Source organism: Hibiscus syriacus, unplaced genomic scaffold (assembly GCF_006381635.1).
Source record: "Hibiscus syriacus cultivar Baekdansim isolate YM2019G1 unplaced genomic scaffold, ASM638163v2 tig00110893_pilon, whole genome shotgun sequence".
In the NCBI taxonomy this organism is placed as follows: Eukaryota; Viridiplantae; Streptophyta; class Magnoliopsida; order Malvales; family Malvaceae; genus Hibiscus; species Hibiscus syriacus.
Window position 1 is genome coordinate 4,877,976 of NW_024062901.1, and position 15,941 is coordinate 4,893,916.

At 34.1% G+C, this 15,941-nt stretch overlaps 3 long non-coding RNA genes across 3 annotated transcripts; all 3 read right to left on the bottom strand.

The window, feature by feature from the left end:
• Positions 1-7,886: 7,886 nt before the first annotated feature.
• LOC120145332 lies at positions 7,887-10,722 on the bottom strand. The gene is made up of 6 exons (XR_005518123.1): positions 10,711-10,722; positions 10,239-10,356; positions 9,561-9,641; positions 8,851-8,911; positions 8,663-8,769; positions 7,887-8,138 (listed from the first exon to the last, which is right to left on the bottom strand). It is a non-coding gene; the product is annotated as an uncharacterized LOC120145332 (long non-coding RNA).
• On the bottom strand, positions 10,711-11,471 carry LOC120145333. Its single transcript, XR_005518124.1, has 3 exons — positions 11,381-11,471; positions 11,016-11,113; positions 10,711-10,768 (listed from the first exon to the last, which is right to left on the bottom strand). It is a non-coding gene; the product is annotated as an uncharacterized LOC120145333 (long non-coding RNA).
• A 394-nt stretch (positions 11,472-11,865) lies between these two features.
• Positions 11,866-12,271, bottom strand: LOC120145331. Its single transcript, XR_005518122.1, has 2 exons — positions 12,103-12,271; positions 11,866-11,973 (listed from the first exon to the last, which is right to left on the bottom strand). It is a non-coding gene; the product is annotated as an uncharacterized LOC120145331 (long non-coding RNA).
• Between the last annotated feature and the right edge of the window lie 3,670 nt (positions 12,272-15,941).

The following is a 15,941-nucleotide window of genomic DNA, read 5'->3' on the forward strand; positions in this document are numbered from 1 at the left end:
GAATGTGATGGAATCCACATCCCCAACCAAACACACCCTTATAAGTTTAACTTCACTCTCTCTCACCTCCGAGCTTGACATTTTTCTCGTGCTTGGAAACTATAAAAGGACAATTCCCAGTAAGCTATATGTCGACAATCATTATGAATGATCGACGAAAACTTTATTAATTCCCTAAGGAACTTGCAACATTTATCGGAGAAAATGGACTCGCATGCCAAAGCTTGGCTCGTTGAAGACAAGACCGCAAGAGAAATGCTAGAAAGGGTCCAAACGGAGCGACCCTTTTTGCTTTCCCCCACTTCACAGGGTTCCTCTACGCGCCGGTAACATTGTCGAACTCGTAGGCCCGTCTTCTTCTTCCAAAACCCACATCTTAATCCAGGCCGCCATCACTTGTATCCTCCCCAAACAGTGGAACGGAGTCATCTACGGAGCCTATAATGTCTTTTTGCCATCACTTGTATGTTCCAGAGCCTATAATGTTAATGCATATATTATTCTTCTCTTCTGGAAGTCTTATTCCTAGTAAACTTTAAAGGTAATGCTTAATCTTTTTGCCAGGAATTACGGAAAATGGCCTGCAGTGGACAACCCATATTCAAGAAATGTAACAAGTAGTGATCGGCAACTTCCATATCTCGAGTGTATGCCTGCTGTTTGGCAGGTAATGCCGGTGACTGGGTTGTTTATGTTTCATGAGAATATTTTTGAAGACACACTCAAGAATCTTGTTATAAGCTTGATGTTGATTGTCATTTCAAATTTTATGAACTCTAGATTACCTAAATATTTAAAAGCATATGATTCGAGATTGTTCCCTGTGGTTAAACATTGAATTATACAAATAAAATTTTCATAAGTAAAACAGTAATTATCTAAAATTTTCCCTACGTAGAAGGATTATTACAGGACGTTAACCGTGCTTTTGTTTACAAGTTGCTTGTTCCTCATCCGATGTTTTTAGAAATTATGGAAATATTAGGATCATGTTGGTCAAACTCGTGTTTCTCGAACAGAGAAACAACATCACTTGGTTGTAACTCTTTTATAGATCACGAGGCATTGCATCTTGTGATATCTGTAAAGTGCATTATGACATAATGGAGTCACCATCTTTTGTTTGTTAAATCGAGTTCAGAGGCTTCTTAAATATGACTAGCTGTAGGATTTTTACTTAATAATTCCTTCTTGTTGTTGCAGTTTTGTGACACACAGGAATCTCGTACAAGCTACAGGTTCCGATTTTTCTTTCAATATGTCACTAATTTGTTCACATGCAGTTTCTTTATTTCTTAATATAGAATATGCATCTAAGTTTTCTTAGCTATGTTATAGATGATGATTTGGTTAATGAGGAGCATCCGAACAGTTCTGTATATTTATTAGAATGGTTGATGCCACCCAGTGAATTCTTGGACAAATTCACAGTGATAGACGTAAGAATACACTTATGCTTCTCGTTATTTTACGAAGAAAAGCTAAATATCAGCATTTCCCATCTCACATTTGACATCATTTGATTGTTACCTGCAGACTGGTGTTCATTCTTTCTTGAACTTGTTTATTGGGTTACATTGGTTCAGCAAATGGTTCCCATCAACTAGAGTGTAAAATGGGACTTACCGGTTTTGAATATTATATGGGACCCGGGTGATTGTTGGAACCTGAAAACTGTGTGTACGATACTTTCTTTCGACCATCGAAGAAAAGCAGCCAAGAATTGAGGGCATTGCACAGGAGCAAATGACCCTATGATTGTTTTCTGGGGCTGCATCCACACCACTTTCACCGAGTGAGTTTGTCTTCCTTCCTGCACATTCTCTCCCTCTGTCGAGCCACTTTCTGATGCGGTCTTCGATAGCTGGTTTAGGGAAGGAACATGATTCGAGTGTTCCACTCGTTAATGACCTCATTCCTCCGATGAAGATGTTGTTCGTTCTCGCTGTTTCGATGGTTGGTACCCGTACCTTTGGAAGGGTAATGCATCACCTCCGACTCTGGAACTCATGGTGGTTCGGTTATTATGTTGCATGTTCTTTTTCTTTATCTTTCTGTTGTTATGTTCCTGGGTTGGTCCGGATTCTTACCCTTTGAGGGTAAAGAGAAATCCAGGAGTAGTTGAAAAGCTTCCAACAAAATTTCTTAGTTGGATTATGGATTAAATTACTATTTTATTTAAGTTTTAAAGTTAATAGATGTATTACGTTTAGTGATCAAAATTATCCCTTTTTTCCACCCTGCCCTCTTGATGCTATGGTATTTTTATGTTCTAATTCCTCTTCGACAATTTAAATTTATCTGCATTCTAGGTAGGTAATCTCTAGGACTTCGTCCGACATTCCGAAACGAAGGGTTTTATCGAATGTTCGACGTGGTTCTTGCTGCATTCGGGTTTGTTTACCGTATTAGAAAGGCATGAAGTAGAAACTATAGTCTTGCTCTTGTTGATACATTTTACACTTAGTTGCAGAACATCAAACAAGTCCCTTCTGCTGAACTGTTTTATCAGACACAAACTATAAGTAATGAACAGAGTAAATTGTAAAGATATAAGAGTCGGATTTCGATTAGGGAAGAAAGCGTAAAGTTTCGAATAAGAAGAAGACTAAGTGAACGATCGAAACGCGACACGAAATGTGAATATCAGTTTCATTGCCTGTATGATGTTGGTTTTCATGAGGATTGAGCAGCTGTGTATTGAACACTGTTTTTGGTTTGAACTTGTTTTCACTTGTAGGATTATTGTGACAACAGTCAATGAGGATCATGATATTACATGCTGGGGTTGTGGACTACTATTTGACCTTCTGTTTATCGGCATTCTATGTGCCGGCACACCTCTGAGCATAGTATGGGGTAGCTATCCGTCATAGGGAAAGGTGACCTCGAAAACTATACCTTCTGCCACTACTGCTCGAAGCCGAAATCACCAAGAGCACATCGTAGCAATTCGGATCATATGTTATTGGACATGGATCATCACTGCCCTTTTGCAAGTATTAAGCTATGTTCTAATAATGTTTCCGGAACTATTTGATATTATGTTATGGAACCGGGATTGATTCCCTTTTCCTTTTGTTGCATACAGATAGGGAACTGCATGGGTGCCGCGAATCATCGACACTTCATCGCCTTCCTTTTCGCAGCCGTATTCAGTACGATCTACGTCCCGATCATGTCCACGTATGCAGGGTTACATATCTGGCCACCGGTAAAATACAGATCCCTCAGGCATTTGAATGTTTCCGTATAGCATGCAAGCATTCAAGGAAGTTCTTGCTTTCGCGAGCTCGGCTGTTCAACTGTCGGCGAGGGGGATCATTCTGGTTTATCTATGGCGGATCGGTTTATTCGTTCTTCTGTGGCTACAGCTCAGTTACATATATGAAGGCAAGACTCAACCAACTCAACCGACTCTTTCCTCTGCAAATCCTTTTCCAATAACAATGAAAAACTCGTTGGGACTTGTGGCCAAACCCCACTTCCTCCCATCCTAACACCCTCCCCTTCCGATTTGCCCCTCCTTTTCCTAGAAGTCCAGAGTTTATCAGAAGCAACCCACAAAAAGAACACAATCAACCCAACAATGTTCCGGTTATTGGAGGGGAACACAGCAACTAATATATGATATCTATTATTCGATCAACATATAACAAAATATATATAGCTCGAACTCATTGAGTTGTGTCTAAGTGATTAATGGAGCGTCGTTTTCCTTTAAAATCCTGAGTTCGAGCAGTTGCGTTTATAGTGTGTGCGCGTTACTAATGATTAAATAAGACTTATGAACAAATATTACATTATAATCATCTCAGATTATTCAATACAATAATATATATATAACTCACTTCATACTTTTTTACATTTTCAACATTGAAACTTAAAAGAAGATGTTCCATTATCGAGAAGTTAAAGATAATTTACAATCAAGATTTTCCTCATAAAATATGGTAAATTTTTTAGGCAATTTCATTTTAAAACATAAATATTGACTAGTAACGTGGCTAAATATTTAACGATAGAGTGAATAAACATAAGTAAATTGAAAGTTTAGTGACTAAATTAAAGTGTTTTAAAGTTTAATTATCAAAATAAGAGTGAGAAAAGTTGAATATGAAATTTGTAATTTACCCTAATATTAAAAGAAGGGAAATCATTCACCAGTCGCCTTATAGAGCTGCCCAAAATCAAAGTGTTGGTCTATTGAGGCTCTCATTCAACTTTTGAGGGATCTCTCAACTGCCACTTCGACTCAAGAATCCAGCGGCCCTCATCATCAGCTTCTAAGAAGCCCAAGAGAAAAAAAGAAGAACCTATTCGAGGTAGCTCAGTTCTTACCCAACTGGGGGCTTGGTTACCACATGGCTAAAACTCATTGGACCGATGTTTCGTATGAAATCACCAAGATCAATCTCTATAAGGTCCTCTCTACTACTCTCTTACTCCAATAAAAAGAAGAAGAAATTTCTGGGTTGGGTTTCTTACGTTTGTGTTCATTTTATCGGAAAAGAATGGTTTGAATCATGGGTGTTTTGCTTTTACTGATATATGTGAAGAGATGATGGAGTTAAATGGGTTCTACCTGGTCTTATTTGCACAATGTATAGTTAATTACTTGATGACGGAATTTGGGAATTTAGTTGATTACGCAGTACTTATTATTGTTGGTCTGTTCTTAGGTTTATTTGGTTTGTGTTTGTTTGCAGGATGGAAAGCATGGCAAAGCATGGGGACTGGTTCACAAAGACGGTTAGTTGCTCATGAAAATAGTTCATTTTGCTACACGGAGTAGGATAATGGTTAGAATTTTAGCGTTAAGTTTTTTTCTTGTTATGCTCCTTGTTGTTGTCACTTAATGTTGGTGACATTTGCCATTTTGAGCAAATTATGCTTGGTATTTTCTGGCCTATCTCTGCTCAAATCTCGATGCATCCTCAACTTAGTTGTGCACGGGCGGTATTTTCTGGCCTATCTCTGCTCAATCTCGATGCATCCTCAACTTAGTTGTGCACGGGCTTAGATTTTCTTTTGTGGTTTTTTTGTGTTTCGTTTTGGCCTTCTCTTGTGCAGTCGTTTATAAAGTTTAGTGAGAATTATGGGTATGGACAAGATGGTTCTCTAATGTAGAATTAGAAAAATGTGTAGAAAAGAATTAAGAGGAGATTAGATACCTAATAGCTGCTTCTCAATTATGGTTAGAAAAGCACACCGATATTATTTGTATAAATGTGGATAAGGAGATTGAATGGACTATCATACGATATGTTGCTATACTTGATGAGCATTTACAATGTCCAGATAACCACTGCGAATATAACTCAGGAAGAGTCGATATTGTTTCTGCATTCGACAGTTTTTGCCATCTGATTAGATTTCTCTATCTGCAATTAACTGTTAGATGTGGTTTACTTGATATTATTGATGCCTAATGCAGGTGTTCCAGCTGCAGATGCTCCCAAGAAAATAAGCGGAGTTCACAAGCGCTGTTGGAGATACATTCCACATTTGTCCAAACCAGGAGATACCGCTCCAACCCCGATGAAACCAGCGGAAAATGCTGCTGCCCCAAAGCCTGAAGCTCAATCAGCTTGATTCATTGCCTTAAATTATAGATGCTGGTAGCATGCTATTGTAATGTTGACCCATCCTTTGCATTCAGTGGGCGTTTAGTTATTCCTGGATCCACTGGAGCTTTCATGCATCGACAACTCTGTGAACAACCCAACACTTTACTGGCACGTTGATAAACCTGTAATCAGACCTAGAAGTTTTCAAAAATTTCCTTTGTTTGATGCATCATTCCGCTTCGTTTTCTGTTTTAGTTTTTGTGCATGCCTTTTTATTCGGTTTCCAGAAGACAGGTAGTAGTGTCGTATCGAAAATTTTTGATGAACCGATTGATTTAGGCTCTCAATGTCAGAAAACTTTCAATTTTTTCTTTCATTTTAGTATCCGTTAAAAACTTAATTTTAAATTAAAAAAAAGGTATTAAAATGGTCCAAAGATGATAGTTTAGATGATAAACGTGTTAAGTTTTTAATGGTAGAATACTAAAGTGAAATAAAAATTAAATGTTTTGTATGATTTTTAAAAATTGAAAGTTTAGATATCAAAATGAAATAAAATTGATAGTTTAAGTACTAAACACATAATTTACCCCCTTTTTTATATCCTACTTCTAGTATTCGATTATCTTCGTATCAAAATATATTCTTACCTTGTCCATATCATAATTTTCATCACTAGAATTTGAATTTAAATAAAAAAGGTAAAATACACCATTTCTCACTAACATCATTTTGTCTCTTATTTTACTCGCCGTAAATTTAATTTTTTTTATTTACTCATTGAACTTTCAAATTATTTCTGTTTTGATAACTATGAATTATTTTATTATTATTTTTATACGACATGACATTTTTTTATTATTATTTAATATAAAAATAATTTAAAATATAAAATAAAAAACAGAAGATGATCGGACACCATTGTCGACCGTCGTCGATCGTCATAGATGGTGTTTGTTCGATCTCAAATTTCATAGGTTAATTCGTCTTGACCCTCTGAGTTTGAATTTGGTGGTTGTTTTGACGAAAAATGACCCACTCCTTTGAATTGGTTAAGAATTTATGTATTTTCAAGTTCAATTTCTATTATGAGAATTTAAATATGTGATTGTCTTTAAGGAAAGATGGTTCTCTAATTGTAGAATTAGAAAAATGTCCCACGTCATTTTCAGCTTATTCACTAATTCTATTAGCTCACCAAATTGTTCATCTTGAATGTGCAATATAATTATTTAAGTCCCATGTTTATTAGAAGATACAAAATGCTCATTTGACTATTCATTTGTTCCAAACTCGTCATTTTTCGTTAAAAATTTATGGTAGTTTGAGTTGGACGTTAACCTGCTGATTGATATATGATTGTCGTTTGAGGTTTTGGGTTCATATTATATCATATCTCAGTCAATACATCCAATTCAAGCTGACATTGATTTTTTAACGAAAAATGACTAGTTTGGAACACAATGAATAGTTGGATGATCATTTTGTAACTTTTAATGAACATGGGTCTTAAAAAACATCTTATAATCGGGGATCATTTTATAATTTGTAATAGTCGAAGGACTCAATAAAATAACACCCTATAATCGAGGAACCATTTATATACTTTACCTTAATTTTTTGTTAAAAGAATCAATTCACATGCATAATTCAAATCGGTATCCAAACTCGTAATTTGCGTTAAAAAATTGACGGTTGTTTAAGTTATACGTTAACATGAAGACTGAGATATAATATTCATTTGAAATTATAGGATCAGGTTTTAGCATATCGCAATCAACATGTTAATGTTCAACTCGAAATACCGTTCATTTTTAATGGAAAAAAGACTTGTTTTAAATATAATTAATAGTTGAATGACTATTTTATAACTTTTAACAGTAGAGAGACTCAATAAAGTAACACTCTATAGTCAAATGATCGTTTTGTAACTTTTAATAGTCAAAGGACTTAATAAATATAGTACTTTATAATTAGGGGATCATTTGTATACCCAATTATATATAATAACTATCTATATATTTACAAATAATTAATACAAATCAAAATGGTAAATCCGAATAGTAAGCAGCTTGATATTTCAGACATAAAATTTGAATATTTCAACGGTTGTGATCTCCTTTATACAAAAAGAAAAGCATTACAAAAAAATCACCCTAACTCAGTGAGTCGACATTGTTGACCTGATCAAAGCGTTTCAAATTGGTCTAAAAACAAGAAGATAACAAAATACAAGCAATTACATTAATCAAAAGCACCTTGACAAGACGAAACTAAACCTGTTAGAGGTATTTTTACTTATTTCTGTTTTCCCCCCATGGATCAAGGATGATAAGTGGTCTGCAATTCTTATTAGCTGGTGCTTGGATGGGTAACCATTTAGGCTCCAAAAAGGGGGATCTCTACAAGTTCATCCATGGTGGAATCCTACCAGCTTCTGAGGCTTTACAGTCGAATTCTCTTTTTGTAGTTACACGAACCGGTTATATCCAATCTCGATCGCGACAGTTCCATATCAGCACCTCGGTTCCTGCTTAAGAGGATCCCCTTGGCAAGTCAGATCATGGTCTGGTACAAGAGGAAAAACAAACATGGTAACACATGTATGCAACATAGCGATTAAGTTGATAAAAATAAGTACTCATTGATGCAAATATTTCCTGCCGTTAAATCGACATTAGTTGTAGTGTAACAGTATATGGGGTTGATCTCGATGTAAATTCAATCCCAGCCTCCGCCCTCTCCATCTCAAGCACAGGATTCCATGATAAAGTTCAGCACTCGGATTTATGTGACAAACGACACGCAAAGATACATTGCAGACTGGAATTCATCAACGGTGTAATAGAAGAATACCGGAGTCAACAAGTGCTCGAGCAGCTCGTGTAAGACCAAAAGAGATGATACTCGATCACCCAGAAAGGTTACACTTGCAACTGGCATAAATAGGCTTTGCATGAAACCTCAGTTAAATAAATTAATGACAGCCACAGTTCCGTTAATCGAACACTCTTTGATTTCTGGTTTTCTATTCGTTCCGTTTTGGGCATCGATCCCCGTACATGCAACTAATCATTTAAAAGCGAACCTACCTGAGGCAAGGTATTAGTTGCTCCAGGCAAGATGCTATTTGCTAAATCCACATTGATAGATACGGCAAGGGTGGCCTAAGGCTCATTAAACTGGTGTATCTCTCATGCTGCAAGAAGTCAGAGCTGAAAATTAATAATCCAACACAGACGACAGCAAACACATGGCAATTATAAGAAAATCAACGCACTTGTTTAGCATGGCGGTAATATTGTTCCTCGCGTGACAAAGAGATCGATGTTATCCTGTAACTGTTTAAAAGCTTTATTCAATAAACAACCTCGAAATATGATAGCAAATCATACATACGAGCAATCACATACAATTTAAGAGAACTTTGGAAAAGAAGCATAAATAAATCCATGACACCTCTTCGGAAACGAGGTCCACTTGCAACAATATGCAATGGCCATCATGGATGCAGAATACATTTCTTATTTCTTGCAATGGCAAATAGGGTTTGCACCCATAGAAGTGAAAGGAGTGAGGCACTCTTTTCCTCCTTCCAATGTCCGCTGAGGTACTTTTCTACAGCGGCGGTTATGACAGGGTTTAGAGCGAGGCCTTGTTAGTTGTTACTTATAAAAAAAAGTGAAAGGAGCACAGAATAATAAAAGTATAACTAGAGACATACAGGCCAGATTGTTGCTATGTCCTACAATGAAAAACAGGATTGGTTGAAATCACAAACATGTTATATGCCACCTTATATCGGTTATATATTTTTCCCCTGGTTAACCTCTTAAACTTACAGCAAACACTGAACGTTGAATTGCAGATTAAAGAAGTAGCATAAATCAAAAGGAAAATAAAACTCATCAGCCATCGCATTAGCAACTATTCTTTAATGCATGATTGCATATCGACACCAAAGAAATGTTATAAGCTAGGGAATGATACCTTGTATGCAGAAAGATTGGATGTGATTTGGCTAAGAGTTTGAGCATTTTGCTTCAAAAGATGCATAGTTGTACCAAATCCCTAAGAACACACAACAAACAAGCAGATTAAACATTAAAACAATACATTTAATCGCAAGCCAGTACAGGGAAATCAAAATCCTACTGCCGACATTATAGCACGAGCAGGCATAATTTGTGGATTAAAAACTAAAACTTCACCACAAACTAAAAAGGGAAGGAAGAATAACATATAAAGTGAAGGAAATAAGTAAACAGAATTAGTTTGATAATTTCAAGGAAAATGGACAATGGTGTCTAAAGCCCTTAGAAGAAATTACTTTAATGATGCAGATTGCATAGAAAAAGTTGGACGTACTTAACCATCAGAATAGAATTTATATACGTAAACTACAGTTGAATAAACTCTTTAGCTTTATAGTTAAATGTCACGGTGTCTAGGCTGTGCCATTATTTGCTGATATTCAGAGTATGTTCAACTACTTGACTGAAGCAAGCTGCTGATCCATTCTTTGACCTCATAAAAGAAAGATCGATCTCTATTTTAGATTATACAAATGGGAGATTCGGAAAAATACTGATAGAAAGACACTAATTAAAAGTTATCACAACCGAAAGAAAGATATTGATACTCTATGTGTTGATATAGAATACAAACCTTCAGAAGGCATTCTTTCATTCTGGTCCAGATGGTGCATCATCAGAGGATATGCAGCCATGGTTTGTAGAAGAGATGAAGGCATATTCATCTTAGAAGATGATTCCACCAGCTTATCCTGGAAAGTATGATCTTTAGAATACGGGTTCTTCATAACATTTTATCAAAAAACATTGGTTGTTTTCAGGAAACTAAAACAGGAAACCCAGTCATGGGCTCATGGAATAACAACTTTGTTTGTGATATGACTTGAAAGAAAGAAAGAACATAGGCAATCAAACCATAATTCAAATTGAAAAATGAAAAGTAAAAAATTGTTGTTCCTTGCCGATTCAATCCTTAAATTTATATTCTGTCATCTGCATCCTATGTGCTTCAAGAAGTTTAAGTACGATGTGTAAAATCATTTAGGGAAAAAGAAGCTAAGAAATCAATAACTATTTCACAAAATTACAAAAATTCATCAGCATACCTTTCTACTGTTCACTTTTTTTTCCTGAATTATGTTCTTCAGGCTTCCTCCGCTTTCTCTGCCAATTTCCGAAAGTATAAGATAATTGATTAAGGAGATACATTTTGGTCCCAATTCTCTAGGATAGATAATCCGAACAATTTTCATTAATTGAACATTTCCAGTTTCCACCACATATAAAAACCAAGTCTTAGAAACCAATTTTCCATAGGCAGACTTAGAATGAGAGCATATATCACATGATACATGACAATAAAAATTAGTACAAACGATGCGAGAAATTCATCAAAAAAGAAGGAGCTTACTTGCATCCACCGACACCTCAAAGCAACATCACGTACGGTTTATCACTCAAAGTAGCTGCAATCTTATGTACTTCAAAATATTCGGCGCCTCTTTATATCTACATACATGTACATCAAAAATTTAAAATCAGAACTTAAATCTTAAGCTCAAAAACAAGTCATACCTAATAAGTACCTCGGAAACAGTTCAATCATAAAAATCAATTGCAAAAACACAAATAAATCCTACTAACACAACAAGGGGATCTTTTTCTACCTACTAATATTAATGGTTCAGGTTTCTAACACAAATCATATACAATAAGCAACCGCATACCCCCAAAAGCTCTGAATAAAAAGCACGAAGAAGCAATTATAGAACATACTTTTCAAGGCCATCCTCCAATATATATTGTTCATCAGAGGACCACTCAGCGGCCAACCCTGTGTCATGCTTGAGCCCTGCAACAGAATCTACAAGGAAGGAAGCTCCGGAAGAGTTTCCCGGTTGGTTTAAGTCAGGAGATGTGGTAATAATACTGGAATTCCCCGGCAAGAACATGGACGGTGTTGCAAAGTAACCGCCCATCATCGGAATCATGTCGGAACTACTGCTAAAAGCAGCTGATTGGAACGGTAAAGCGTGCCGGTTCATAATGGAAGCTAAATCTTCTTCATGATGGAACACAGAATTCGATCCTGTTGTCAATTCTTTTCCTAACTTCCACACAACTCAACAATCCACTTTACCCAGAAATCCAAACTAAATTTTAATGTGAAAAAAAGGGAACAAAAGATAGAAAAATTTATTTCCTCCTCCTCATCATACACTGACAACTTCTTTCAAAAGGGTATCAAACTGTTCGTTTGCTCATTTCAGCTAAACAAAGCCCTACAATTGAAGCACTCGCATACAAGGACAAATTACCAAAATGAAAATTGTCATATCAATCCCGGAAACTCAACCCCAAATCAAATCCTAAAAAAAAAAAAAGAAGAAACCCCATCAATTTGAATTGAATAAAGAAGAACCTGAGGTAAAAAAAGACACGGAGAAAAACAAATAAAAGACAGATAGAGAGAGGGGATGAAGAGGGAGGGAAGTTACCTCTTTGTGGGCAACTTTCCGACGAAACCCTAATTGGTCATGCCTTTTTGCTTCTCGCTTATAAATTTCTGGGAATGGGGTTCTTCGTTTTAGAGTATCATCTCCATTTTTGTAACAAAAATGAAGCTTTGCAAGGCAAAGCAATGGAGTAAATCAACAAAAATGGAAATGAAAAAAAAGTTTGGAATTTTCTGGTTTAATTTCCCCGAACAGCCTCAAATTATAATTTATATTATAAATCAATCCTAACACTTAAAAACATTCTGATTAAATCTTTAAAAGTATAGCCATTGTTTGAAGATGTTTGATAAAATTAACCCCTTTCTTATAAATTTTGATAAAGATATGATAAAAATAAGGGGTGTATAATTGACATTTGCAGATCTTGGAAAATCAACAACAGTGCGAATCCCCATAAGAGCATTTGATGCCAATTATTATGGACTCTCCACCTTTCCTTTTTGATTGCCTTTATTTGTCTTCTTTAAACTGGGAATGTGCCTTTCTGTTTGTTTGATTTGATTATTGGATTTTCCAGCAAAAAAATTCAACCACCGTTCATTGATTTCAAGGGTCTACATGTAATTTTGTTCACGGAAAATAAATTTTAATTTAAGCTTAAATATAAAATAAGTGCTGAAATTATATTTTGTTTGTGAATATGTGTATAAAGTATTTTTCGACTCATTTCTATATCTATCGTTACGAACGTTATCATTTTAAGTGATCAAATCATCAACTGCGTTAATTTCTTTTATTAAGTTATATTGTCACAATCTGATAATTTTAAAATTTTTATTTTTAAAAACTTAAAAATATATATTTTAAAAACCCTAAAGTTTTTAAAAATCTTAAAAACCTCCACCAAACTTTGAAAATCCTAAATCTAGTCTCTATTACTATGCCCGTCGTCGCCCGCCCCCCGTTGTCGTCGATTAGACTTCCACCTGGTTGCACCTCCACCGAAGACATGTTCCCCGACGAACAATCGCCATATAAGTGACGAAATTGCAACAAAATCACTCCTAACAAACGCGACAAACGACGACCATCGCGTAGACCACGACGACTCCACAACAATGACGAAATCGTACAACTACAGAGATGGCAAGGGAGGTGTTGGATGAAGTAGCCATGATAAAAACACAAAGTTGGAGTTAGGGTTAGGGTTAGGAATAGGGGATATGAGGGATTTAGGTTTTTTTGAATTTTAGAAAAACAAATTTTTTTATAAATATAATATTTTATTTTTAAAAATAATTTCAGAATTACTAGAACGTGACACACGTCACTTAACGGAAGAAATTAGCACCGTTGACGGTCCGAGCACCTAAAATTGTAATGTTTGTAACGTTAGGCATCAAGATGAGTCATAAATACTTTAGGCACCTTTTCATGAAAAGTAGTATAGTTTAGGCACTTATTTTATATTTAAGCCTTCATTTTATTTTATTTTATTTTCTTATTATTGATATCTTTCATTCTTCAATATCAACATTATTTTCTTTTTCGACACCAATAATTCTATTTCACAAAAAATATTTTATAATAATTAGATACTAATTTGAATGGAATTAATTCCAAAATTCAGAAATTTTGTTGAGGCCTCACTCTAATAACTTAAATAAATATTTGAAGATGTGTAGTTTTAATGTGAAATAATTGGATTAAGTTTAAAATATCATTTTACATAGGAGTAAAATGTAAAAAAATGAAAAATTAGCAAAATTATTTTTATAAAAATGGTTTCCATTTTCCAAATAAAACCATTCATAAACCGTAATGGGTTAATCGTTGGTATTATTTATTGTCTTTTTCCTTATATTGTATTTTTTTCAATAAGTATATTGGTATGTCACATTTTCATATATCTTTATGACACATTTTCTTATGTTTTTTGACATGTTTTTTTGGTTATTTGACCTTTTTTCATTTTTTTAAAAGGTTAATTTGACATCGCCGCAACCGATCAGAATTATGTTTATCTGATATTTTGTTGATCTTCCCTGGTTTGTACCCTTAGATTGGATGTGGATACTCGATTTGCATTTGTTGATAGCTTTCACAACGCTCGAATCTGATTGGTGGTTTGTTCGATGGTATTTCAATAGCTTAATCCACTTTCGTTGTTCGTTTTCCGATACAATCAAATATGTTTGTATCTATCTTTGTTCAAGTTTCTTGGTTAGATTTTTAATCTTTTCTTGTTTGGTCCTTATGTGATCTTAAGTTGCTAGTTTTGTTTCAATGATTTTAGGAAATTTTCCTAATTATGTGCTTACTTTACTATTGTGATGGTAAATCTTTATTGTAATTTGTGATATTTCATATTTTGAATAAAATTGGTTTCTTCTATAAAAAAATAAAAAATGTTATATCTATTAAAAAAATAAAAAATTATATAGATGAAGTTAGGGGTGTTCAAACGGTTAATTCAACCACCGACCAAACCAAATTTCCATTAACCGAACTTTTTTTAATCGTTAACTGGACCAAATTTATTTTTAAAAATATTAACTGAACCAAATAAAGTTTAGTTATTTCGGTCGGTTAACTAAATTAACCGAAATCTTTTCATAATTTTTTAATTAGATTAATCTGAATACAATAGAAGTATTTTTTTATTTGAGTTAAAATTTGATTAGGTATTAATAATTTAATGAGTATAGTGTAAATAAATGAGTCTTAATTCTTAATGAGTTTGAGCTTACAATATGTATTTAATATATATGATCTATTTAATTTTTAATAACTTCAGTTAATTTGGATTAATCAATCGATTTCAAACCAAATTAACCGTTAACCGAATATTGAAAAATTATTAACCGTTCTCCGAATATTGAATTAACTGAATCAATTCAGTTCAATCGGTTAATTCGGTTAAAACCGAATAATAAACACTCTTAAATGAAACAAATTAAATTAAGAGTGATCTAATAATATAATTCTATAATATCTAATAATATAATTCTGTAATATCTAAATTAAATTAATTCACAAATAACTGATAATTATGAATCAGAAATGGGCTAAAATATCTAATTAAAATATATTTTTGGTTGCAACATAGGCTTCACTGGTTCCAAACGCATGCACGCACCTTCAGGCAAAGAATTGCTTTTGTATGATATAAAATAAATATAATATAATCTATTTAGTATCTATATTTAGGGACGATAAATTCACTCGAATTTGATGAATTTTGATTTGACGTAATTTAATAGGGTCAGATTTTTTAAAAAAAATTGGGTTTGAGTCGGATCAGGTTGAATTTTTTAAAGGACGAGGTCGGGTCGGGTTCGGGTGGAGGGTGAAAAAACTCTGACCCGCCCCGACATGAGGATAATAATATAATTTTCTTAAAAATTATTATTTTTAATTAAATCCTTATTTTATATCGTGTCAGGTCAAATTTATACTCTAAAAAATTAGGTCGAGTCAGAGTCGATGGACTATATATATTTTTCGAATCAAACCGAGTGAATGATATAAAATTTTAAGATCGGGTCATGTTCGGATGAAATATACATATTTTTCAGATCGGGTCGGATTGACCCAAAACCCAACCCTAACCAACTCATTGTCATCCCTATCTATATTATATATGTATATATTAAACAATTAAATATATATTTAATAAATTTTTACATATTTAATAATTTATTATGTATTCAATCAATGGAACCGACCCCAGACACAGATGCTTTCGAAAATATATAATAATATAATAAAATAAGTTATAATATGAGCTTTTGTTTAATAAAGGTTAAACATTCCTGCCTTAGACTCCATTTTACTATAATATAAATTAATAAATTAATAAATTCATTTATTAATTA